At 46.8% G+C, this 24,698-nt stretch overlaps 1 non-coding gene across 1 annotated transcript; it reads right to left on the bottom strand.

Moving 5' to 3' along the window:
* Positions 1–431: 431 nt before the first annotated feature.
* LOC120671658 lies at positions 432–538 on the bottom strand. The gene has a single exon (XR_005673757.1). It is a non-coding gene; the product is annotated as a small nucleolar RNA R71 (small nucleolar RNA).
* Positions 539–24,698: the final 24,160 nt, after the last annotated feature.

A 24,698-nucleotide genomic window follows, 5' to 3' on the forward strand; every position in this document is an offset into this window, starting at 1 on the left:
TATCACCTCGGAGATCACTCTCGGCAGTTGATCCAGTCATCGCATCGTTGTCAGATCCTAGAGCAATGACCCAGAAGACACTCCGTGATTACTCTGCTCTGTCTGCTAGCTAGGTCCCGACCGGACCCGAGGTTAACACCGAAGGAGAAAATTTCGAGATCAAGACGGGTTTCATTATGATGGTGCAGGCCAGCCCATTTTATGGCAGGGCCAATGAGGATTCCAGCGCTCATCTCCAGCAGTTCCTGGAGCTCTGCAGTACTTTTGTTATCAAGGGTGTATCGCAAGATGCAATCCAGCTCCGTCTGTTTCTGTTTCCTCTCTTGGGGAGAGCGAAGCAATTGTTTTATGCTAACAAGGCTGCTATGGATACTTGGGACAAATGTGCCAAGGCATTCCTCTCGAAGTTCTTCCTGACGGGCAAAACCAATGCACTTCGTGGTCAGATTTCGAACTTCCAGCAGGCATCAAATGAGTCAATTCCGGAAGCATGGGAGAGGCTTCAGGAGTATATTCTGGCGTGTCCGCATCATGGAATGGATAATTGTCTCATTCTACAGAACTTCTACAATGGGTTGACACAGTCATCCCGTGATCATGTGGATGCCACTGCGGGTGGAGCTTTCTTCTCGCTGACCATTGAAAGAGCTACATCATTGATCGAGAAGATGGTTTCCAACCAAGGTTGGAGCGATGATCGCCTCCAACCACGCCAGTGAGGTATTCACTCTGTCAAGGAGGCCGACATGCTTGCTATGAAGATTGATCTCCTCCTCAAGAAATTTGAGGATTATTCCCAAGATATGGCTCAGATGCAAACACTTCAAACCTTGGAAACTCGCATGACATGCGAGGTCTGCGGGAATGTTGGACATTCGGGCGACAATTGCCCAGAAACCCAAGAAAAAGCTCTATTCCTCAATGGCAGCAATGGGTTTCGTCCACAAGGAGGTCAAGGGTGGAATCAACCACGCCCATATTACCAAGGAGGTAATGGGAATTCGAATTCTTTCGGTCCTAACCAGCCTACCTTGAGAGATCTTATCTACGGCCAAGCGAAGATCAATGAGTCCCTTCAGAAGAAGTTGGCCGCTACAAACAAATCTATGGAGACCATCCATGCCAAGATGGACGGATTCTCCACTGCTATGAAGAACCAAATGAGTTTCAATAAGGCGCTAGAAACTCAATTGGCTCAACTAGCTGCTGCTACACCTGCTGCTGAACTAGGGAAGATTCCGGGGCAACCCGAATCAACTCTAGAAAGTGTGACTGTCATCAATGTTATGTGGAAAGAGCCCCTTAGCAGGACATCCCTCAGCTATGTAGAGAAGCTCACACGCCCAAGAAAAGGTGCGTGGGGCGAGTTGGCAGCCACAATAAGAGAAGATCCCGGAACTCCAGTGATCAGCTGCTCAATCTTTGATTATGAATTTGATCACGCCCTTTGTGACCTTGGAGCCAGTGTTAACATCATGCCCAAGGTGACTTTCGAGAAGCTAGGCTATCCATCAATTTCCCCTACCACTATGTGTGTTCAGCTGGCAGATTCCACGATAAGATATCCAGACGGAGTTGTGGAAAGGTTAATGGTAAAAGTCAAGAATACCTACATATTGGTGGACTTCGTAGTCCTTGATATGGAAGGAGATCTTGGAATTCCGCTCATACTTGGGCGACCGTTCCTCAAGGATACAAATGCCAGAATTGATGTGGGAAGAGGAAGAATCAGCCTCCGTATCATGGGGAAGACCATGAAATTCAAGTTCCAAAACAAAAGGGAGGTATTACTAATTCATGAGGATAGTGAGAAACAAGGGCTATGGACAGAGTCCGGTTGGGATGATCAAGACTATCATCCCTCTTCCAAGCCAGCTTGGGAGGATTGGGAAATTCATAGTCCACCAACCAAGCCAATGGAAGATGATCAGAAGATCCCTGATTTCATCACCAATACAGTATAGGAAGATCTGGAAATCGTCTATCCAACATCCGAGGATCCTATTCCTGCGCCACCTACGCCACCAAAGAAGACCAAGAAGGTGTGACGCAAGAATAACAAGACGTCATCGACCGCTACTACTTCTCCAGGTACGGACGAAACGACCTCAACCTGATCAGGTATGGAGAAAGGTCCTACTTTTTGACCCTAAACTAAGAGCTAGCTTGGGGGAGGTTCCCTCCCCTAAGTCAACTGTATCCCTTTATTTGCTTTCAATAAAAAATTGATAAAAACTTCCAAAAACAAAATAAAAATTTACTGCTTTATTTCCCTTTTCCATGATGCGCGGTAAGAATGTTTTAACTCCCTTTTGATAAGTTGAAAGGATGAGTTTTGCTTTGCTCTATCATGTCCGTTGTGCCTAGTTTGAAAATAAGAGTTCTCTTGAGTTTATATTCGTTGGTTATACAAATATGTTGCCAATAAACCGGAAAGTTCCGTGGGTTGCGTATGCTTGATCCGAGTCTAAGTTGTTGTGAGTTTAGATATGGTAAACAAGGTTATGCAAGCTTGTTCTAGTGATGCTTGAAGTCTGGAGTTGTTTTCAAAAAAAAGAAAATTAAAAAAATATTAAAAGGCAAGTTTCCCAGCGATATGCAATGTCCTAACAGAGTCATATGTCATATTCCATGAAAAACCCTTATACATATGCTACTTGATATTCTGTTGAGTTTTGTCAAATTGGGTGACCCTAGTAAGATGCTCTTCATGCTTTCTCGATCATAAGATTATGGTTGCCCTAAAGAGAAGAGAAAAGATGGCATGCCAAAGAAGCATGACCCAAAAAAAAAGGAGAGAAAAAGGGGGTAACCATGTCTCAAAAAGAAAAAGAAAAAGAGAGAGAGAGACAGGGATGATTCGAGAGAGAAAAGCCATTACCTCAAGGAGTAAGCCATATTCATCCATCTATCCATCCATTCATACACTTGCACCTTTTGATCGAGATTGCATGACTTGTTTCTCCATGGATCCTTTCTTTGACTTTACAATAAATAGAATACAAGTGTGCTCTGTTCTTATCCTACCTTGAGCTCCACAAAGGCTTGTAGTAGTAGGGAAGATCAAAGGCAAACACTGCCCTGGTAAGGAAATACAAGATGAGTGCCTCGAGAGAGTTATCCTGGGGCATTGCCATGTTTTCAAAAATCTTTCAAAAAAAAAGTGTCTCCAGATGGATTGAGGATCTATGAACAAGTAAGTACTGCTTTATGCACCATTCTAACTCTCAATAGCCCAAGACAAGGAGACAGCTAAAAAGCCCCATGAGGGAGTAAGGTAATTGAGCAAAGGTATGCTAACCAACTTATTTAAGCTTATAGATGAATCTCTTTGCTTCAGACTATGACATGACAGGTAAGGTACAAGTCAAAGTGATTTTCTGATCAACAACCTGATTTGTCCTACTTTGCTCCGGACGAGCAAAGGACAGCTTGGGGGATCTTGTTGATACTCACTAACGACCATTTCCAGGCGTCAACTTGATCAGAAAATCACGAGAGTTTGCATTTTTTTTACACACATCCTTATCCAATAAAGTTCCTAAATCACACTTTACCATTTAGAATATGCAAGTTGTGTTTTCAAGCTAATATGCAGGTTACAAGCACACTTTGTCTCGACACAAAATCACAGAAAATATCAGAGTACCGATTCAGGCTCAAATGGACCAAGTGAAGCCCAAGAACTGAAGCAAACCCAGCTGGGGCAGGCCGTGCCTCAACTTTAGGACAAGGGGAGACCAAGACAAGCCCACTCCAGGAAGTGGGGGGCAGTTGGCGGCCCAAGCAGGCCGACCGACCTACCTGGTCGGCCGGCCAGGCCTATGGGCCCCACTACCTCAACCAAGGCACGTGGCGCTTCCCTGTTGGCTCACAACATCAGTTTGGGGTGCTGCTGCTGGTGGCTCCCTGCTATAAATAGAAGGGGGGTAGATAATAGAACACACACACACACCACACCTCTCACTTCCTCTCTTGCATTCCTTGCATAGTCTTTAGGCATAGTGGAGTTTAGGAGAAGTCTAGGAGTCATCGAGTCGCCGGAGTTGCTCGAGAGTCTGGTATGGGTTCATCTCTAGCTCTATCTTGTAATATTCGGTCGTTTGTAATAGAATTAGACTATGTTTACCGATATCTGCTTGAAGTATATTCTGAGTTATCGAGTATATGCTTCTTGTCATGGTTGTGTTATTATTCAATGCTTGCATTGCATGATCGCCTAGTGCTGGAGATGGTTAGTCTTTTGTTCTTAGAACTCTATCAACTGCTCCAGTATTCATATGATTGCTCTAGTGTGATGTCTGTCCATCCGGAGGGTGGGGGCTCCATGCGGGACACTAGAGTATCCCTTACTAGTGTAGACATGGCGTCTAGATTAGCTAAGAGTTGTTGGATGTCAACTATACCCACAGTTTGTAGAGGTAGCCGGCAGGTAGTGACAGCCCTGTCCGTGCCTTTTAGTAATCCTCCACGTTCGGTATGGGGGGTAGGAGGTACATAAAGTCGCCGGGGTGTACGGGCTCCTCCCGTTACTTCGATAGCGATCTCCATGTTGTGTAGTTTAATCTCTGATGATCTAACTAATGAGAAAGTGTAGATATAGCTAGCCTAGCACAGCTGACTCGAGCTCTGACTTTTACCTTGCTCCCGGCCTAAAGTAACCTTTATTCTTTTATCCAAGAGAGTAGTTTGTGTTTGTGTCACACTACCTCCTATCATGTTATTATCTTACCCCTGTTTATGCATGAGAATATCCAATCTAGATAGAGCTCACCAACTGATCTGTATATTCTCTCACTCATCGCCTTCCCTGCGGAAATATAAATGACACCCCGGTATACTCCCGGGTAAAATGCTATAGCGGTATTCCGTGCGCTTGCGAATCTATTCGTGGTTCATGAAATACTGCCGTTGGTAGGTGACGTTGGTAGGCGCCTTCTCTGCGGGCGTCATTGCTAGGTGACGTTGGTAGGCGCCAACAGCGACCAGCCCCTCCAAGACCGCCTCGGTGGGGGAGGACCTCCCCCACGGTAGCGGCTCCTCGATCTACGCCATCGCTTCGAATCGGTGGGGAGCACGGGAAGCAAGCTCAAACAATGGCTAAGGTTCACTCTCTCCTCATCTTCTTCCTCCTCACACTCTTGGCTCTGGGCTCTGGATGCAGGGGAGGTGGAGAAGGCAGGGGAGGCGAGAGAAAAATGGCCAGGTAAGCCCAATCGATTCCCCCTTCCTCGCTTTTATCCACCACGACGGGCGGATTCGCCGCCGCAGCCCCAAATCTACCGCATTGAATGTGGTAGGTTTTCGCTGCCGCCGACAACCGAGCCCCACGGCCGCGGAGGCTCCCACCCGCGCGCTCAGCAATAATTATGGCGCGGTAACTGACGGGGCATGGCGGGACTGTAGCGCCGTCCCATCCGCCAACCACCGCCCACGCCTCTCCGCCTACCCGAGGCAACTGCCTGAAAAGGCGCAACCGCACCGCACCGCGCGTACTGGGCCACGTCACCCACGATTGGCGAGAGACCCGCGCGCGACCGGCAACTCCGCACCGTTTAGCGAACTGTTATGGAATATTCCCTCCGGGGATTCCTTACCATCGAAGGAACTCGATTCCGAGGCCTTACTAATTATGGGTTCGAAGCCTGGCCCGTCGAGGGTTCGACAGGTGCCCTAGATTGCCAGAGTCAGGGACTGCATGGGCGTGCCATACAAGTTACCCTCAAACGCGGAGTTCGAGATGTCCCACGCAGTGTTCAAGGCCGGTCGAGGGTGCCTAGCAGGGGGATCCCATCGAGGGAGAGCACCGAGCCCTCGGACCCTATCGAACGGGTCCGGGCCCCACCTAGCGAACCTTTGCGAGTGATTTATGCTACGTGTCCCCAGACCGCAAGCCGGCCCTTATCGAACGGGGCACGGACGTCCACTTGAACCACCCGCTAATAGCTCACCGAAGCAACCATGGCTCACATCCCGGCCATGGGTAGCATGGCGCGCTTCACCCCTCCTCCCTGCGGAAGGGCGATGAGGGTCTTAACAAAAAGTCGAGGGTCCCCTGAACGCCTTCACGCAGGCCAGGGCTCGGGGGCTCCTCGCGCACCGTGGCTCAGGCTGCACCCTCGAATGAATCGGCTACCGGCAATTGTGAAATCCCACGAGTTTAACGAACCTCCCGCGCTTACACGCGCCTGCTGGATTGCTCAACAGAATCACGGGCCGTTGTATCAGCACGAAAAATGCCGAGGCCGGCTGAAAAGGAAGCTGCGCAGTCGCCCCAACCAATCAATCGCACAGAGCGACGTTTATAGCCCTTGGACGAGTGCAAGCACTCCTCCAAGGCCTCGGGGGCTACACCCGCGGGTGTGCTGACGCGCCCCCACGGAGGAAACTTCACACATTCGAGGATTGAAATCCCTCGCAGACTAGCTCGGACTCTCCCATCAGCACGATGGCGACGCCCCCAGCAGCAACGCCATAGTGCTCGAAGCGACTATGATCTGCATAGACAACTCGGAGTGACCTCCCCACCTCTTCTCCAACAACGAACCTCAATCTTCGACTAATCTCCTCCCACAACACTCGCCGGGGCACTATCACACCCCGGGCAAACTAAGATCCCCACGGTCAGCACCCGAGTCACGCCCTCGAGGGATCAAGCCTCTGCAGGGCTGATGCTCAGCCCTACAAAGGCTCGGGGGCTACTGTCAGGTACCATAATTAGGGGACCCAATTGCCCTTAAAACACAAAACACATATTAGGCAAGCGGGCCCACGAAGGCCAACAGTCTCCTTCCAATCCAAAGGAAAGGAAAGGACTCAAAGAAGCCTAATCCACGGCCCAAGTACACAGTGCGGCCCATCCACACCCCCTCGAACCTGCGTAGCAATCTCCGCCTCGCTCGAGGTCTCCCTGCCGAGGCCCTCGACAGCTCCCCGCACCTCCGCTTCACTCGAGGGTAGCGAACCTACCCTTGGGGAAGCACGCCAACTCTCACCTCGCTCGAGGGCAATGAGCCAACCCTCGGGAAAGCAGATCAACTCCGTCTTGCTCGAGGCCACCCCTCGACGGAAAGGACAAACGGCCCATCCGCTCACCTGCCCGCCGTATGTAGGCATTAAATGCCAACAACTCCGTTGCAGCACCCGGGTCAGACGGCGTCAGGCCGCCACTCTGCACAGCAACAGTGCCCGGAGTCCCGTCCGCCAACTCCGGTCACTGCTCCACCATCCCCGGCGCTGTAGCAACAATGTGGGAACCTGCGACGCACTGTGCAGATGTGCTCCGCGCTGCTCCCTCAACTGTACTGCCTACTCCGTGTACCTCCTCTACTGCAGGCCCCTCGAATGGCATGGGCAAGACCCTCTGGCGCGGCCCGAGCCTTGACCAGATCAAGACCTCCGCCTACAGGACCCTCGGAATGCCGCCACGTCAAGCGCAGGGGACGGTACCCTCTACAGGAGCCACCATGCCGCCCGCTGGAGCTGCCAGGACGCCGCCCAGGACAACCGCCACGCCCGGTGCCATGCTCTTCAGTGTCCCACAGTGTACTTTCTACAATAGTCACCCATTGCGCGCCCCCGATTCGGGGAAAAGACGACGACTTTAGATCTCCACATACATGTACTCTGCCCCTCCTTGTGTCTAAAAGGGGGAGGCGGGCACCATCTTCTGCACGATATCATCATTCACACACATGTAACTCGCAGAACACACACACCCGCTCTCTTGAGCCCCGATATTGGCACTTGCCTCAATCACCTCCTCTAGCAGAGACTTGTGAGCTTCCCTCCTCTCTCGCCTAGCTTGTATCCCCTACTACAGGCACCCCCTGTGCAAGATAATACAGTGCCTTCGCACACCCTTGCTGGACGTACGGCCCCGCGGCCGGAACCAGGATAAACCCGTGCGTTCCTGTGTTACCTCTTGCATCAACCATCCAGGGTGAGGGATCACGCAACATTTTACTAGTTGGTGCCGGACCGCCGGGTCAAAACACCGACAATTGTTGAAAATTTCATATTATCTGATGTATTCATATTATCATGACACATAATTCCATTTGTATTCCATATGTATTTTTTATGTATTAATATTATCACGACACATAATTCCATACAAGAACTCCGCATCTTATATAATTTCGTGTTTCACACGTAACTCCGTGTATTATTATATATTTGCATAGGGATCGAGATGGATCCCTTTCAACGTGATTTCGAAGAAGAGTTCGCCCTCCAATAAATGATCCAAGAAGGCACCCAGGCCGCAGGGTGTTTTCAAGAGGATCAAAACGAGGATGATGGCAGCCAGTATCTCAATGATACCAGTGATGGCGATGTCGACACTATGGAAGAAATGCATGTGGAAGATGACATCCCCGAGGTATATGGAATTCGATCATAGGATATGAGAGACTTATGAATGTCAAACATGTAGTAACATATATACATATATATAATTTTAGGCTTCCGGATCGAAGAGCTCGAAACGTAAATGAGGCTCGAAAAAAAAGATGGAGGGCCGTACCACGATCACCTCGTTGCACCCGGATGGGGAACCCAAGTCTCCCAAGGGGGTTAAGACGACTGTGGTGAATCAATGCAGATGTTATGTCAGGGAGAACATCCCCATTAGCTTCAAGCTTTGGAAGAAAACCAAAAGCATAGATAATGATATTGACATCGTCCCTGAAACAGAGAAGCAAATGCTATGGGAAGATGTCAAACAACACTTCAGTTTTCCAGAGGACAAAGAAGAAATCTTTAAGGATTGGGTCATGAAGAAGATGGCTATTTCTTTCCAGACATTCAAGAAGAACTTGAACAAAAACTACATAAAGAAGGGCCGCGTGCCAGACTTCGAGAAGCACTTCATGAAGCAACATCCTTTTTGGGATGCATTTGCGCAGTACAAACTGTCCGAGACCAGCGAGAAAAGGACAGCACAAGCCAAAGAGAACGCGAGCAAGAAGATACACTTTCATCATCTTGGGCAAGGAGGTTATTCGACGGCGATCCCCAAATGGCAGAAAATGGAAGATAACCTCACTGCAAGGGGAATCGTACCGGCGACTTTCGACTGGCCGCAGCGAGCAAAGCATTTCTTCTATGCTCATGGAGGCTCCCTAAATTCGGAAGATGGCTCGCTTATTACTAACGACGCCATAAGAGAAGCGGCCAACAGGCTGGATGAGGCACTAAAGGCCATGTCTGAAAGCAGTTTCAAGCTGGATAGAGAGAAAGATGAGCTGACATATGCTCTCGGGACACCGGAACACACAGGACAGGTGCGAGGTATGGGTGTAGTTCCATGGAAGCATGGCTTCAGTGCTGACATTGAGACCTATCGATGCCGATCCAGGAAAAGGCTGAACAAGAAGATAAGATGCGTGCCCTAGAACAGAGGATAGCTTCGATTGAAGGGGTAATGGCAGGTAGCAGCTAGGCACACCAACAAGAAGCCAGATCAGCCGTAAATTTGGAGAGCAGCCCTAGCTCGCATCGCCGTAGCAGCATCGCTTCCATGGAGCACCCAGTCGGAGGTCAACCCACAGTGGTTGCGGACGAGTCAGAACATTACCCGGTGGATGACATCAGCGTGAGGACACCCTGTGAGCTTCTGTATTAGCAGAGGAAAAAGATCAAACCGGTCGCGCACGACATTGCTGAAGTGCTTGTCCAAGGTGGGACAATTCATGGCATGCCGATTCCGAAAGGATATGCTAGGGTCATGGTCGATCGAGTCGAGCTAGGATGGGAAAACCTCGACCTTGAGATCCCTAGAAGAGGAACTCGGACACGCCGTGTACACATGGATCTGTTGGCCTCTGGGATACAATTTGCCGATACACCAGCAGCCCAAAGAGGTCCCAGTTAGAGTCCAACTCCAAGATCACCACCGGCAGCACATAAGAGTCCCAGTCCAGCTCCGAGATCACCATCGGCACCACAAAGGAGTCCCAGTCCGGCTCCCAGAACAGCACCGGCTGCAGAAAAGAGTCCCAGTTCGGCTCCCGAGCCCGCAAGGGACTCAAGTGCCAGCTCAGGGCCTTGGGTCCCACTGTCATCGCCTCCGAAGGCGAAGAAGGATAGCGCGAAGCATTTGGTCCCACCACCACCGCCTCCGCAAGCAAGGAAGAGCACAAGGGTCACGCCGCCTCCTAAGAAGAGGAACACCCCCAAGAAGAAGAAAGAAAAGCCTCCACCACAGAAGTTACATACCATATGACTCAGGAGGAATTGGATGAATTTGTGCGCGAGCACATCAGAGCTCATTTCGTGCCAAAAAAGCCTCCATCAGCGCATCAATGGTCAGAGGCAGATAAGAAATACTTCAGATCTTTACTCCAACCGAAGTACAGGGCACCCCTGGGAGAAGCCAAGTAACCGTCGGCGCAACCAAGTTCCCCAGCTCAGACAATAGTCCAAGCAATCGATACCCCCGCTCAAAGTCCTCTCCGACTAGGATGCAGCTACTGCTTAGTTTGTGCTGGAAAGCAGCCTCACAAAAGCTCAGCTGCTCGAAGAGGCTCCAATCAAGGTTCACCCAGGGGCAAACAAAAAACCTTTCGTGTTGGGGAACCTCTTATGTAGGAAGAGTTGATTCCGAAGCTACCAACTAGGATGCGTGAGTTGCATGCATGGTACATGAAAGCAAGTGCATCGAAGGATGTATGTTTTCGTGCCCGAATACAAGATAGGCATTTCCATCGGGGGTTGGATGACATATGGATTTATTTTGAAAATCTTTATGATCTGTACCATCAAGACACCCTAGACAAGTCTCTCCTCAGTGTATTTTGTATGTAAGTGTACTTCGTCCTACCATTTGTATATAGTACCATAGCTCTACTAATTATGTGTTTTCTCATCCTCTTCCTTCATTTTTAATCATGTAGGATGAAGGTTCAAGAATGCCAGAGAAAAGGGATATATCACGACGGCTTCATAGACCTATGTAATATACATGAGGAGAGTGTCAGGAAATGGCCTAATCAGACCGAGAACAACATACTTAGGGCCTTGCATAAGCAGAATACTTGTCAATACATTCTGTTTCCATACAACTTCGAGTGAGTTCTTTATCTTTTTTCTTGACTTCACTATATATATGTGTATATATATCCAACATTTCTTATACATATGTGTGCATGAAACAGGTTTTACTGAATCCTTCTTATTATCAAGATTGATAGATGCCGAGTTCGGGTGTACGACTCCATGAGGAAGCCAACATATTATTATCAAGACTTCATAAACATCATCCAAAAAGTATGGGCTCGCTTCCTCCAAAAACATATAGGAATATCGTCACCTCTAGCCCCACTAGAATTCACCACTAACTGGCCGGTACGAATACATATCGCACATCTACTGTCATTTCTTTAATCAACATAAATATTTCATAACCCATATATATATATATATATATATGTGTATATATAGATTATGAGACAGGCGCCAGGAAAACAACTTATGTGGCTTCTATGTATGTGAGTACATCATGGATTTTGCCTGCCGCAGCTCGATGTCACAACATGAACATATAGTACATACAACAATATTTCTAACAATTACTTGCATTTAGTTCCGTCTAGGTACTAATTCAAAGTATTGGTGTTTGCACTTGACAGATTACTTGCATGGCGGATGCCCTCATCCATCCGGAAAGAATCAAAGCAATTCAAGAATCAATCTGTGGATTCATCCTAGATGAGGTCATAAATCCAACTGGAGAATTTTATGCGAATCCTAGGATAAGTGTGGGTCGAGCGGATCCGAATAAGGACATCAGCGATGATGAGGTGCCTAAGGACCCTTAGTATCTTGTAGAAATTTGTCGAACATAACCTATGTGCACGACGATTTGTAAATATATTATGAATCCTGAGTTTATTATTAATATATTTATATTAGAAGTACATATAATATTTAAATTTTATGTAATTATAATAAATGTATTCAATTGTATGCTAGATACGAATATATACGAATACGCAGACGTGCTAGAATGTGAATACGCAGATGTAACGAATACGAACATGCAAACGTATATGAATATGAATTAGTTGAAACCCAAACAATGGAAAAGCAGAAAATTAAAAAAAAGACATTTAGTACCGGTCGGTAACACCGACCGGTACTAAAGTGCTCCACCTGCGGCGCCTGCGTGGCAGGCACTTTAGTACCGGTCGGTGTTACTGACCGGTACTAAAGTGCACCTTTAGTACCAGGCCGCCTGACCGGTACTAAGTGGCGGCCCACTTAGTACCGGCCAGGCGGTACCGGGCCGGTGCTCGGTACAAACCGGGGGTTCCGGCCCGGTACTAATGACGGTTTTTCCAGCAGTGGTAAGGTCCTCAATAGAAGTTTCATATGTATTAGATAACATATCACATCGGCAATTTTACTGATTTAACAAGATCATTGTAAGAGAGGATGGAGAGTTTCATAGGATGTGAAAGTAGTTTCATCTCCTTGACATCCAACCAGTATAGTTACTAAGTTTTAGAGGTGTTAAACCGATGTGCCCCCAGCTATCTGGGATTTGTGCATTCCCCCTAGAGTGCAAGTTTTTTTGTGGCTGCTAAGCAACAATAAGCTTCTCACTAGGGATAACCTGGTGAAGAGGAGGGAAGTGGGTGATAAAATAAACCTGTGTCTGTTGCACCGAACCTGAGAGTATCTTCCATTTGTTCCTTGATTGTTGTGTAGCCAATTCTATGTGGGACTGGTGTTCTTCTATCTTTAGTATCCAGTTAACTGGAGGGTTTGAAAATGGGGTTAATTGGAAGCATACCATTGCAACTTCTAAGAGTTGGAGAAACGCTACTACAACTTCTAATATTAGAGATATGCTACTCTCATACGTCTTTCAACACTTTGGGTCCACCCGCAGGTACGTATCCCTCTGGCTTTTTTGTATGGACCGTATTGCCCTTCTATAGATCGGTATGTCGCTCATCTCATCATCGACACTCGATCGTCTGCACCGCTGTATGTCGCGCTGATTGCCCTAGGGTGCCGCCGCCGGTCGACTGAACTGCAGAGGCGCCGCCGCCCCAGACCCCTGCCATGGGCGCAGGCCCCTGCCGCGGCAGCCTGACTGCACGGGCGCAGGCCCTTGCACAAACGACTACTTCAGTTCCAGGACTCCGACATGGCCCGAGATTCGCTCGCCAAGGAACGGCCCAAACACGCAGTCAGGCTACCGTGGCAAGGGCCTGCGCCCGCAGCAGGGGCCTGGGGCGGCGGCGCCCCTGCATTTCAGTTGACCGGCGGCGGCACCCTAGGGCAGTCGGCGCGACGCATAGCGGTGTAGGCAATCGAGTGTTGATGATGGGATGAGCGACGTACCGATCTACAAAAAGGCAATACGGTCCATACGGAAAAGCCTGATGGATACGCATACCCTGTGGGTGGGCGCAAAGTGTTGAAAGACGTATGAGAGTAGTATATCTCCAATATTAGAAGTTGTAGTAACGTTTATCCAACTCTTAAAAGTTGCAATGGTATGCTTCCAATTAACCCTTGAAAATGTAGCCAAGTGGTGGTTATGTAGGAAGAAACATGCTGTGTTAAATATTTGCACTTCTGCTATTCTATGCAGGGCCGGCTCATAGTTTTCAGGGACCCAGGGCGAGCCCGATACTATGGGCCCTTTAGCCCAACTATTTTTTATTTATAATAGTAATTAAAAATAAAATAGATATTAATAAATAATAATATCAATATTAGAAACTAAAATAGCAGAATATGAAACTAGAAATACCTACAACCTGCTAGAGCGCTAGTGCTAGCGCCAAGGCAGCAAATGCTCGCGCAGGTCGCGGTGCCGCAACATCAGCCAGCCTGTGTGTGAATGTGTCGGGCTCCGATCTCCGATGTTAGTGTCTGGTGGAGAACGAGAACATCTGGTGTCCGCCCCGGGCAAAAGCAAATGAAAATGAAATGGTGAACTTCGAGTTGCGATCGCGGTGCAGAAGGGTGGAAGTTCGGAAGACCGTGCGCTACTTGGACCCCGAGTGGATGTTAGGCAGGATGGGCCGAAATTAAGAAGTTAGGTTGGTCTAATATATCAATTCATGGCAAATATAAGAAAATTGAAATATTTTTTAACATGGAATGATTTTTGTATTGCTGGAACAACAAATTGTTTCAGCATAAAAAAATGTTCCATTATGTTTGATAGTTTGACTGCCAGTCACACGTGTGACTCTTAATATTTGCTAGAAGATCTACGTGCCTAGCTACATGTCTTGCTGCTTGTTCGTATACTCTAAGTTGGACTAAATAATACTACCTACGACATACTAAATGTTGGGCCCCCTCCTCCGTGGGCCCCGGACCGTCGCCCTGGTTGCCCTCCCCTTGAGCCGGCCCTGCTTCTATGGTGTATCTGGAAACTAAGGAATGCTTTTTGTTTTCAGGGGGAGAAGTGGTCAGATGTGAGGAGGCTGATGCGCAAAACAATGGCTGCGCTGAGAAGATGACAGGGACTATACAAGGAAGAAAACGTTTGGCAGCTGGAGGGAGTCGTCGCACAACTGGAGGCAAAAACCAGAGAACCTTTAAGGATCATGCGGGAGTCGCGGTGGTCAAGTACTGCTCCACCTACAATGAGCTGGGAGCCACCGCTGGAAACTCGAACTTCATCAAGTACTGGCGCTCTTCACATGCCTGATCTTCAGTTGCTTGACCATCATGTACCTGCCTTAGTTACTGGTTCAGTGGCCTGAGTGCCTTTGTTTTTTTTGGCTTTGGCGGGCACGCCTCGAATATGCCTAAACTTGCACTGGTTACGTTTTTCTCCTATGGATTAAAACGGGAAACCCTCTTCTCTAAAAAAAACTATATACTGAAAGTGACCTAAACTCAGATCCGGGAGTTGAGTTTTGTGCATGCTACACCATACTGCATCACCGCCTCGTTCTGAATTAAAAAAAATACTAGTATAGTATATATTAATAACAGCATGAAGTCAGATATGCATGTGCGGCCAATTATTCGATCGGCAGCCAAGCCGGGCGGGGGACGATGAGCCCCAGCCAATTTCATGTGGGTGGGGGTATAGACGGGAGATCCTGCTAGCTGCCGTTCATGCGTGCATCTTCGTGTGGCCCACATATCCATCCATGTCGTTGTCATGCCGCAAGCCATATCTTGTTCGCTAGATGCACGATACGTCATCGTTGTCAACTGTCGCGAGAGTGGCGAGACAAATAGAAGAGGCAGACCGGTTCTCCGGTCTTCGTCTCGTTTGGTCACGCCGGTACCACATGCATTGGCGTGATAAGGAACCTCACCTTAGAAAATCATATTTTTCTATACAAACTCTAATAAAGATAATTTTAAATATAAAAACTTATAGCTCTCAGAATTCATGCAAGCAGTTCAAGATCTTCAATGTAACTTGCCACCCTCCCCCCACCCCTCCCGCCGACCGTCCGGGCGGTGACGGCGGCCCGCTGCTGAGTCGAAGCCAGCAAAGTTAGCTGCCTCCCCTCTTTCCTCGCTCTTCCCCATCCCTTGAACTCTCTCCCCCCGCGCCAAACTTCACCGCGTTCTGACGCACTGCCGCCGCTCGTCAGGGCCGGATTCGGCCTCCCCCTCACCGGATCCGGGCTCCCCCTCGCCGGATCAGGCCGCCCCTGGCCATTCTCGGTGGGTGTCGCGCCTCTCCTACGGGCGCCACGCTGTCCTCTACGTGGCCACCGGTCGCCACCGGTGATTGCCATCAGGAGGGGTGCCGAGCTGCGCTGCTCCCTTGGGCGTCTCGCTGCGCCGCTCCCCGAGGCACCACGCCGCCCTCCTCCGCGTCTACCGCCTCCGCTCCATGGTGGACTGAGGGGTGCGGTCTGGTGGCCGCTGCTGCTGCTCTCAGATGGCAGAACCGATGTCCGCTAATGCTCGCCTTTGCCCATGGCCTGATGATGAGGACATCCCTTCCAACAATACAACCACGCCTACTACGCAGCAAGGACCAATGACAAGAGCCCGTGCACGAGAGCTAAATTATCAGGTAAACTCGTTCCTCGCTATCGATAAACCTTCATCTCAGAATTGGATGCTACTAAATCATTGTGATGATTTTATTGTTATTAGGAATGATAGAGAGGAAGCTAATGGGTCAACCAATCAGTTTGGACATCAAGATTGCACAACAAGGAAGCACAAAATCAGACACCAAGTTCAGACTTCAAGTTCGTACAGCCGTGCAACATCAAATTGATTTATCAATATTTCTCGACTCCGGATGTTGTTTGAGGCATATGAGTACTCATTGGAAAGATCTTGAAGTCTCCTTTCAAAAGGATCCAACCCCACTACAAAATTCCACCGGAGACGTTCTGTATCGACCAGAAGACGTTCAGACCTCTAGTCTTGGGCTGACAGCCTTGTAACTTGTTTGGCCCACTAAGGATCCATATTATGTTAGGGTTTCCACCTCCCCACGCCTCTTGGCTGTCTCCTATCTATAAATAGAGGCTCCAGCCGCCAGGAGGAAGGTGGGTTTTGTTTAGATGCAAGTTTAGCTACTGCTACTTCTTAGTGAACGCGTATCGACTAGACCACCCGATTTGCTTGATTCAAGACCCCAACTCGGGATTCAGGTTTCATTTGGTTCAGATCCGTGAGTTTATTTGCTTGTTCATCATGTTCTTGCTTGTTCTTGATTGCTAGCAGGTCAAGGGTGTTCTTGGCACGGCAAGAATAGCCAACGTCGGTATCGGTGTACCTGTTGTTAAGGTGCACCATCCTGTAATTGTTGTAGTTGGACAGCCAACGTCGATTCCACCCCCCAAATCGAAGTTACCCCTCCTCTCATCGAAAGATCGGGATCAGCCCCTGCCATATCATGTGGTAATCAGAGCAAGGTTTATCGGTGAGAGTATCTACCCATTCTTTACTTTACCTACAGTCCAAAAATACCAAAAAAAGGTTAGATCAAAAACCCCAAAACTAGTTTGAGCCTTGCTGTTCTACCTAGTTCTTGGCTTGTTGAGTTTGTGGTTGCATCGTGGTGTCGTGTGCTGGTTCTTAGTGGTTCAATACTTAGAGTTTTGAGTTCTGGTCACATTTTAGTCACCACGAAATCCACTAAATCCATTCATATTTTCGCTGTCATTTCTGCCACCACGAATCCATCTTCCCAGATCTGAGCACTGGAAGAAAACAGTCCCATATCTTGTGTTACATATCCGATTCAAGTATTTAAATACAATCTGGAAAGCATATCTTGTGTTCTTTCCAACGGATCTAACCTTGCTTCCAGATTTGTTTTGAGCAGTTGTGGCGGAACCACCCAATAGACTGGGCCCAAGTGCACTGATCTTCATTGCTAAGCAACTCCGACCCAACTCGGCACGCACCGGTAGTTCCTCGAGTGAAGCCTCGATTAAAGCCACGCTATTCCAGGATTGCACAGACAATACTCACACGAAGGTGAGCCCAGAGATTACAACACAGAGCATTTGAGACATCATCAGAGTTTGCAGCGGAAAGTAAATTTATTACAAACCATGTTCAGAGTAGCGAAGTACTACAAAAGTCCAAACTACACAATTTATTCAAGTCTCATTATTTCAGCGGAAGAAGTAAAATGACGACTAGCGAAACATGTGACGCATCGATAAAGCCCGTATGAAAAGCGTCACTCAGTGGGAGGGTGATCAGCGCCAGTTGAAGGGCCATCCCACTCGACAGACCAGCCCGGAGGCAAAGTACACGACCAAGTCAGACTCGAAATCATATCTTCGAAGTTAGTACCTGAAAATAGTGCCACAAGCAAGGCTGAGTATACTAATACTCAGCAAGACTTGCCCGTCACCTGATATACCATAGTCCGATAACTAGACATGCAAGGCTTTTTGGTTTGTGGGGTTTGTTTTGCCAAAAATGCCACTAAGAGTTGATCCTTATTTTCAGATTTTAACTTTGCCATATTCTAATTGAATTAACCATTCTAAGTTTGCATCTAACTCTACACAAACATGGTAGAGCAACCATTTAAGCAACCAGCAGTATTATCATCCTCAAGTTCCACTTGTTACTCTATACAACAACAACAACATAGCTTTTTTTCCCAAGCAAGTTGGGGTAGGCTAGAGATGAAACCCGAAAGAAATAAGTTCAAGGTTCAGGCACATTGATAGCTAGTCTCCAAGTGCTCCTATCCAAAGCTATCTCTTTAGAGATATTCCAATCCTTAAGGTCTCTCTTAACCGACTCATCCCACATCAGTTTAGGTCTACCTCTACCCCTCTTTACATTATCGACCCGCTCAAGAACCCCATTACGCACCGGCGCCTCAGGAGGCCTTCGTTGGACATGTCCAAACCATCTCAGCCGATGCTGGGTAAGTTTCTCCTCAATTGGTGCCACTCCGACCCTATCCCGAATAACTTCGTTCCGGACTCTATCCCTCCTTGTGTGCTCACAAAACCACCGCAACATCCGCATCTCTACTACACTCAGTTGCTGGACATGTCGCCTTTTTGTAGGCCAACATTCAGCACTGTATAGCATCGCCGGATGAATTGCTATCCTATAGAATTTGCCTTTTAGCTTTTGTGGCACCCTCTTGTCACAAAGGATGTCAGAAGCTTGCCGCCATTTCAACCAGCCAGCTGAAATTTTATGCCTAACATCTTCATGCCGTGAGAGGCGGACGATTCCGAATCGAATTTCAACCTGGCTAGGGGAATCTAACGCACACGCATGGGGATCGACTTCGCTTTCGCCCATGCTACTATTCCCCTTTCTTTCCAGTCCGTGGATCCGGGGCACCCTCCCCGACTACAGAGTCCGACCACTCTGCACCCGTACGTCCGGACAAAAATAAAACCTACTTCTACCAAGACGGTGCAAGGTCATTCCACTCACTGGTCCAATCAGGTACCTAAGCTTATCGATTACCATATTTCTCGGCATGTGGCTAGTATTTTCAAATGCTTAACGAAATGAGCCACACACCGCGACCTTAACCAATTTCGACTACACCAGTGGGGTATCACAACTACACAACCCCGCCCGTTGTCCTTATATTTCAGCGAAAGGTAAAGTCAGTCAAATCCTATATGCTCGTGAGAGGTAGGAAACCACTTGACTTCTAACATTCCTAGTTAGCGGGCAACTAGTCGATTAAAAGATCCGGATGTCAACCATAGGTTCCTAGGGATCATGTATCTAAGGTTTTCGATCAACGCCTGGAAAACGTAAATGCACAAATAAAATTATTACAACATATACGAATAGTTAGATGAATAATAACACGGAAAATAATGGGTTATGCTCCGGGGCTTGCCTTCTTGTGCACTGTCAAACTGAGAGTCCTCTGGGGCTTGGCCCAGGTCTTGATTCAAGTTAACACAGTTAAGATTAATATCCGTCGCAGCAGGAGAATCCGAGGGAACCAACTCGTAGTCATTTAACTTAGTGATGATCTTTTGATGAAGTTATAGTCCAACAAAAAGTTAACTTAGTGATGATCTTTGTGATTTCATTTCCTGGACAGTCATTTATGGAGTAGTACTTATAGTTAACTAACTTCATGAATGAGTGTGTGGGGTGTGTTCCATTTTCTAGAACTAAAACATAAGCATATGTTCACAATTTCATTACAGAAAATGTATTCTTGATATGGTGATGAAAAATTTGTGTAGAACATGTTAGAATGACTAGCATCTACTGTAAAACTTTCAGCATTTAACAACAAGACATCTAACCATGAAAAAATCATGCAAACAGATTAACCTATATACTTCACCAAATTGTACAAGTTGTTAGATATGGTTTCTGGAGCTAAATTTTTACAGCAGCATCTAGACATGATATACTCAGTACTGTAAATTTTCCAGATTTTATCTACTCATTTAACAAGAGTTATAAAATTAACATAAGTAATATGCTAGCAACAAGAATCAATTCCATAGAGATTTATACAAAGGTTATGGACTTCAAAAATTTTCTAGAGCCTGAAATGGACTAAACATGTTTCAAAAAAAAATTCAAGCATTATTTCTACCAGATCAATTACTTATGCATTAAACTCTATATGAACTTGCATATTCATTCGAGATTCAAGATGACCAGTACTGCACGTGAAAGTATTACCACAGGAAGTATTCATTCTAACTAAGAATATGTCCAAAGATTATGGCCAGATATGAAATATTGCACCCAGAACAAAAATAGGAAATCTAAGCATGATATTACAATCATGAATTTTAACTGTAAGAATACTTAGTAAAAGCAGATCAAATTTTGCAGACAGGATTTCAAGGCTAAAAAAATGTTTTAGAAATAAATCTAGATTTTTCCACACAAAGGAACTATATACCATGAATTAAGTTCATCAAATAAGAATTAAACATAATATATAGCACACCAGATCTAAAAATTCTCAAACTTATACATCAGCAATATTTCAGTAACATGTTCATCCAAGAAAAATTTCAGAGCTGAACCATGTCTACAACTATCAGCATTAATACATGAAGTTATCTAGTAGATCTAGGAATTTTTACCATTTAAGCAAGTAAACAAATTTAAACAGACCTCATATTTTTACCAGAAGCTTATAACTCTACCAGGTTTAACAGATCCAAAAATCACATACATCCAGTGAACCAAACTACCAGAACATTTATGGGCTAGTTATTCTATTCTTTTTTGTACATTAAAATGTGGACATAATCTGAAGATTTGCATGTAACAAAACTCGTAGATTTCATCGCAAGGATTCTAGAATATTTGAGTTTGAATTTTTATGATTTTTTTGTGATTTTTTATGCATTTTTAAAGTTAACTACAACACTCAGAAAAACTTGCACTTAGCCCCTTAAATGAAAAGAAGAAATTACTACCGGTGCTGCGACTAGGAGGCATGTGGGGTAGAGGAGTTCGAGAGCTACCTTCCAGTACCGGTGTTCGAGGCTGGGGTGACCGAAATCGAGCTCGCCGGTGTGAATGGCGGCGGCGGCGTTCGGGTCGTCGGCGTCGTGGACGAAGGAGGGCTCGAGGTGGCCGAACGTCGAGTGCACAAGCACCGCGAGGGCCTGAGAAAGCTGCTGGGGTTGGTCTTGTGCTCGATTGTCGCCGGAATCGGCCGGTCCATGGTGAGCCGAGGGCTCACCGGCGGCGGCGCGAAGTCACAGCGGCGCGTCGGTGGCTTTGGGTGGCTTTTTGGGAGTGCGTGAGCTTCACGAGAGTTAGGGGATGCAACTCGTGAGGTTGGATGGAGGAATGTGGGTCGGACGTGGCATGTCCGCGCGAGCTCAGACTCGCCGGCGATGACGGATGGCGGAGAAAGGGGGAAAAGAGGGGGGGTCGCGCGACGGTGGGGTCTCTGGTCCTATTTATAGGCTGGAGGGCTTAGAGGTGAAGCAAATGAGCTCTGGGGGAGGTCGAATCGGGCCAGAGATGCTCGCCGGCAAGGTGGCGGCCGACCGGAGCGGCGCTGCGCATGGCGGGTGGCGTGTCGGCCTGCCAGGAGGCCTGGGACGCATGGTAAGTGAAGGAGCGGCCAGCTAGGGTGCCAAGCGGCAAGTCTGGGGCCTCTTGGGGGTCCAGATGGACGTGGACGGAGTCCACGGTACGCCGGCGGCGTGCGGCTGCGTCGCGGGCTGAGGACAGAGAGGGAGGATGAAGGTAGGGACTTATTTGTAATTTCCAAAAGCTCAGGGACCTTTAGGTAAACTAAAATTTTCTCTATATTCCTGGAGCCAAATGAAAAAGTGTTGAATACCAAACTTGTGTAACTTTTCAAGATCTACAACTTTTATCTTAGGCAAAATTTCATTTGAAATTCACATTTTGAAGTAATTCATAATTCCAAACATGCAATAAAGGGCTTTGATTTTTATTTGATTTGTGATTGGATTTGGCTGAAACTTGAATTAAGCACATGTCATTTAAGGTACTAACTACAACCCAAACTTGTTTTTGTGCATGTTTTCAAACATAATTTGAGTATGTTTTTAATTATCTTTGCTCTCACATTCAATATTCAAAATGTGTGGTTTGAGTTGTATTTGACTTTTTCTTTTTGAATTTAATTTCCAAATCCCTTCTTATGATTTATTTGAGTTAAATGGATTGACCTTTAGTGTACAGACACCAGAGGTGTCACAGCAGTTCGTAATCGCACAAGAGATTTGCGATCTGCTGTCTAAAACTCGAGATGTTGATCTAATTTCGAAGGAGTTGTGTGAAGTAATCCCTTTGGGTTGTTGTGATACAGAAAAAAAGGAGTTTTAGCCCCTGAAAAAAAGGAAAGAAAGAAAGAAGGAAAGAAAAAAAAGAAAACAAAAGAGAAGGGGGTAAAAGCTGTTGTTTCTTTGAATTCCATTGTTGCTTTGGTGTGTGTGACAACGCTTGTGTTCAGGCTCACGTCTCTAACTGGATTTACCCCTAGGACCAGCACATTACCATTGTGAACACTTACTCAACTCGCTTTGACTAATGTGGTTCTAGCTGTGCCTTGACTTTCCTTGCAGCCACCTATAGCTCCACAAATTATCTACTACGACTTAGGCCTGTGCTTGTGTAACGTTTTGTAATGTTCTTATCGACTGCCAACACCAACTTCCTAGCATGGTAAGAACATGTAAGAACTTGATGGCACAAGATTGAGAGAATGGAGTTTGTTGCCATCTAGTTCTGCTAGTTGATAGGACATTTTTTTCTCTCTCTTTTGCTGCAAGCTAACCATGGCAGGAAATGAGGATGATGGACGCGCTCATTCACCTCGAACAAGGGGTATCATTCAACACTTTGAACGCCAAGTGAGGTTGCATGCTAAACACCTTGATGAGGATATTCGAGTCACAAATGAACGCATTGGCCAATTGGAGGCCACACAGATTGACACCAACGCCAAGCTGACCTCAATGGAGAGGACCCTTGGGGCTCTTAACACTTCTCTTGTAGGTATTTTGGAGCGTTTGGGTAGGATGGAGCAGGAGGGTCGTGATGGTATGGGATGACGCAACAACAACAACACTGAGGGCAGCATTGCTGGGCAAGATGAGGAAGAATATTCAGCTGACACGGAGTTTGATGGGGAGGTAAATGGCCAGCACAACCAGCAGCAGTGCCACCGTCGACATGGTGGACGTGCTCGTCAACCACGACGTGAGGTACGTGACAATGATGATTCTTTGGGGAAGATTAAATTTAGCATGCCCTCTTTTGATGGAAAATATGACCCCAATGCATATCTTACTTGGGAGCTAGCTGTTGATCAAAAATTTTCTTGTCATGATTTTCCTGAAAACAAACATGTTAGGGCTGCTACTAGTGAGTTTACTGATTTTGCTTCTATTTGGTGGAGTGAATATGTACGCAGCCATCCAAACAACACTCCACAAACTTGGGATGGTATGAAAAGAGTTATGCGAGCTAGATTTGTTCCCTCTTGTCATGCACGTGATCTTTTGCACAAGCTTCAACTTTTGAGATAGGGAAATAAATCTGTAGAAGAGTACTATCAAGAGCTGCAAACAGGGATGCTTCATTGTGGTTTGGTAGAAAATGAGGATGCAGCTATGGCTAGGTTCATGGGTGGGCTAAATCGGGAAATTCAGGATATTTTGGCTTACAAAGAATACAATTCGATCACTCCTTTGTTTCATCTTGCTTCTAAAGCTGAAAGGGAAGTACAGGGACGGTGAGCTATCATGAGAACTAACATTTTTGCAGGTCGTGCTTCCTCTTGGACGCCATCCAACTCCACTACCCAGCTATACCGAGGCGCTGCCCCATCTTCATCAAGCAGCAAACCACGACCTTCGACAACAAATTCCTCACCATACCCTCCCGAAACAACAAAGGGCGTAGCGGCTGTACCAACCAAGAGTTCATCCTCAATTGCATCTTCGGGGCGAACAAGAGACATTCAATGCCTCCACTGCAAAGGTTACAGTCATGTGCACAAGGACTGCCCAAGTGCACGTGTGCTAGTTGTGCGTCCTGATGGTGAGTATTCCTCTGCTAGTGATTTAGATGAAGAAACATATGCCTTGCTTGCTGCTAACAATGTAGGGGAAGATGAGGAGCGCAACAAAAATGAGGAGCACATTGGAACGGAACATGCTGAACACTATGAGAGCCTCGTGGTACAACGAGTGTTGAGTGCACAAATGGAGAAGGCTGAACAAAATCAGCACCACACTTTGTTTCAAACCAAGTGTGTGATCAAGGAGAGTTCTTGCCGAGTCATCATTGATGGAGGGAGCTGCAACAACTTGGCAAGTGCTGAAATGGTGGAGAAGCTTGCATTGTGCACCCAGCCACATCCGCAACCTTACTACATTCAATGGCTGAACAGTAGCAGTAAGGTGAAGGTGACACGATTGGTGAGAGTTAATTTTGCTATTGGTTCTTATCATGATTCTATTGACTGCGATGTTGTACCCATGCAAGCATACTCTATGTTGTTAGGTAGACCTTGGCAGTTTGACATTGATTCTTTGCATAATGGTAAAATAAATCAATACTCTTTTATGCATAATAACAAGAAACTTGTTTTGCACCCAATGTCTCCTGAAGCTATTTTGAAAGATGAACTTGCTAGAGCTACTAAAGTAAAGAATCAGGAGCATGCTAAGAGTGAAAATCAGATTGTGGCAAATGAACTTGAAAAGCACAAAAAGAACACCAAATCTGCCCACAATAACAAAAATGAGATCAAGTTG

The sequence above is a fragment of the Panicum virgatum genome, chromosome 4N (genome assembly GCF_016808335.1).
Source record: "Panicum virgatum strain AP13 chromosome 4N, P.virgatum_v5, whole genome shotgun sequence".
Lineage (NCBI taxonomy): Eukaryota > Viridiplantae > Streptophyta > Magnoliopsida > Poales > Poaceae > Panicum > Panicum virgatum.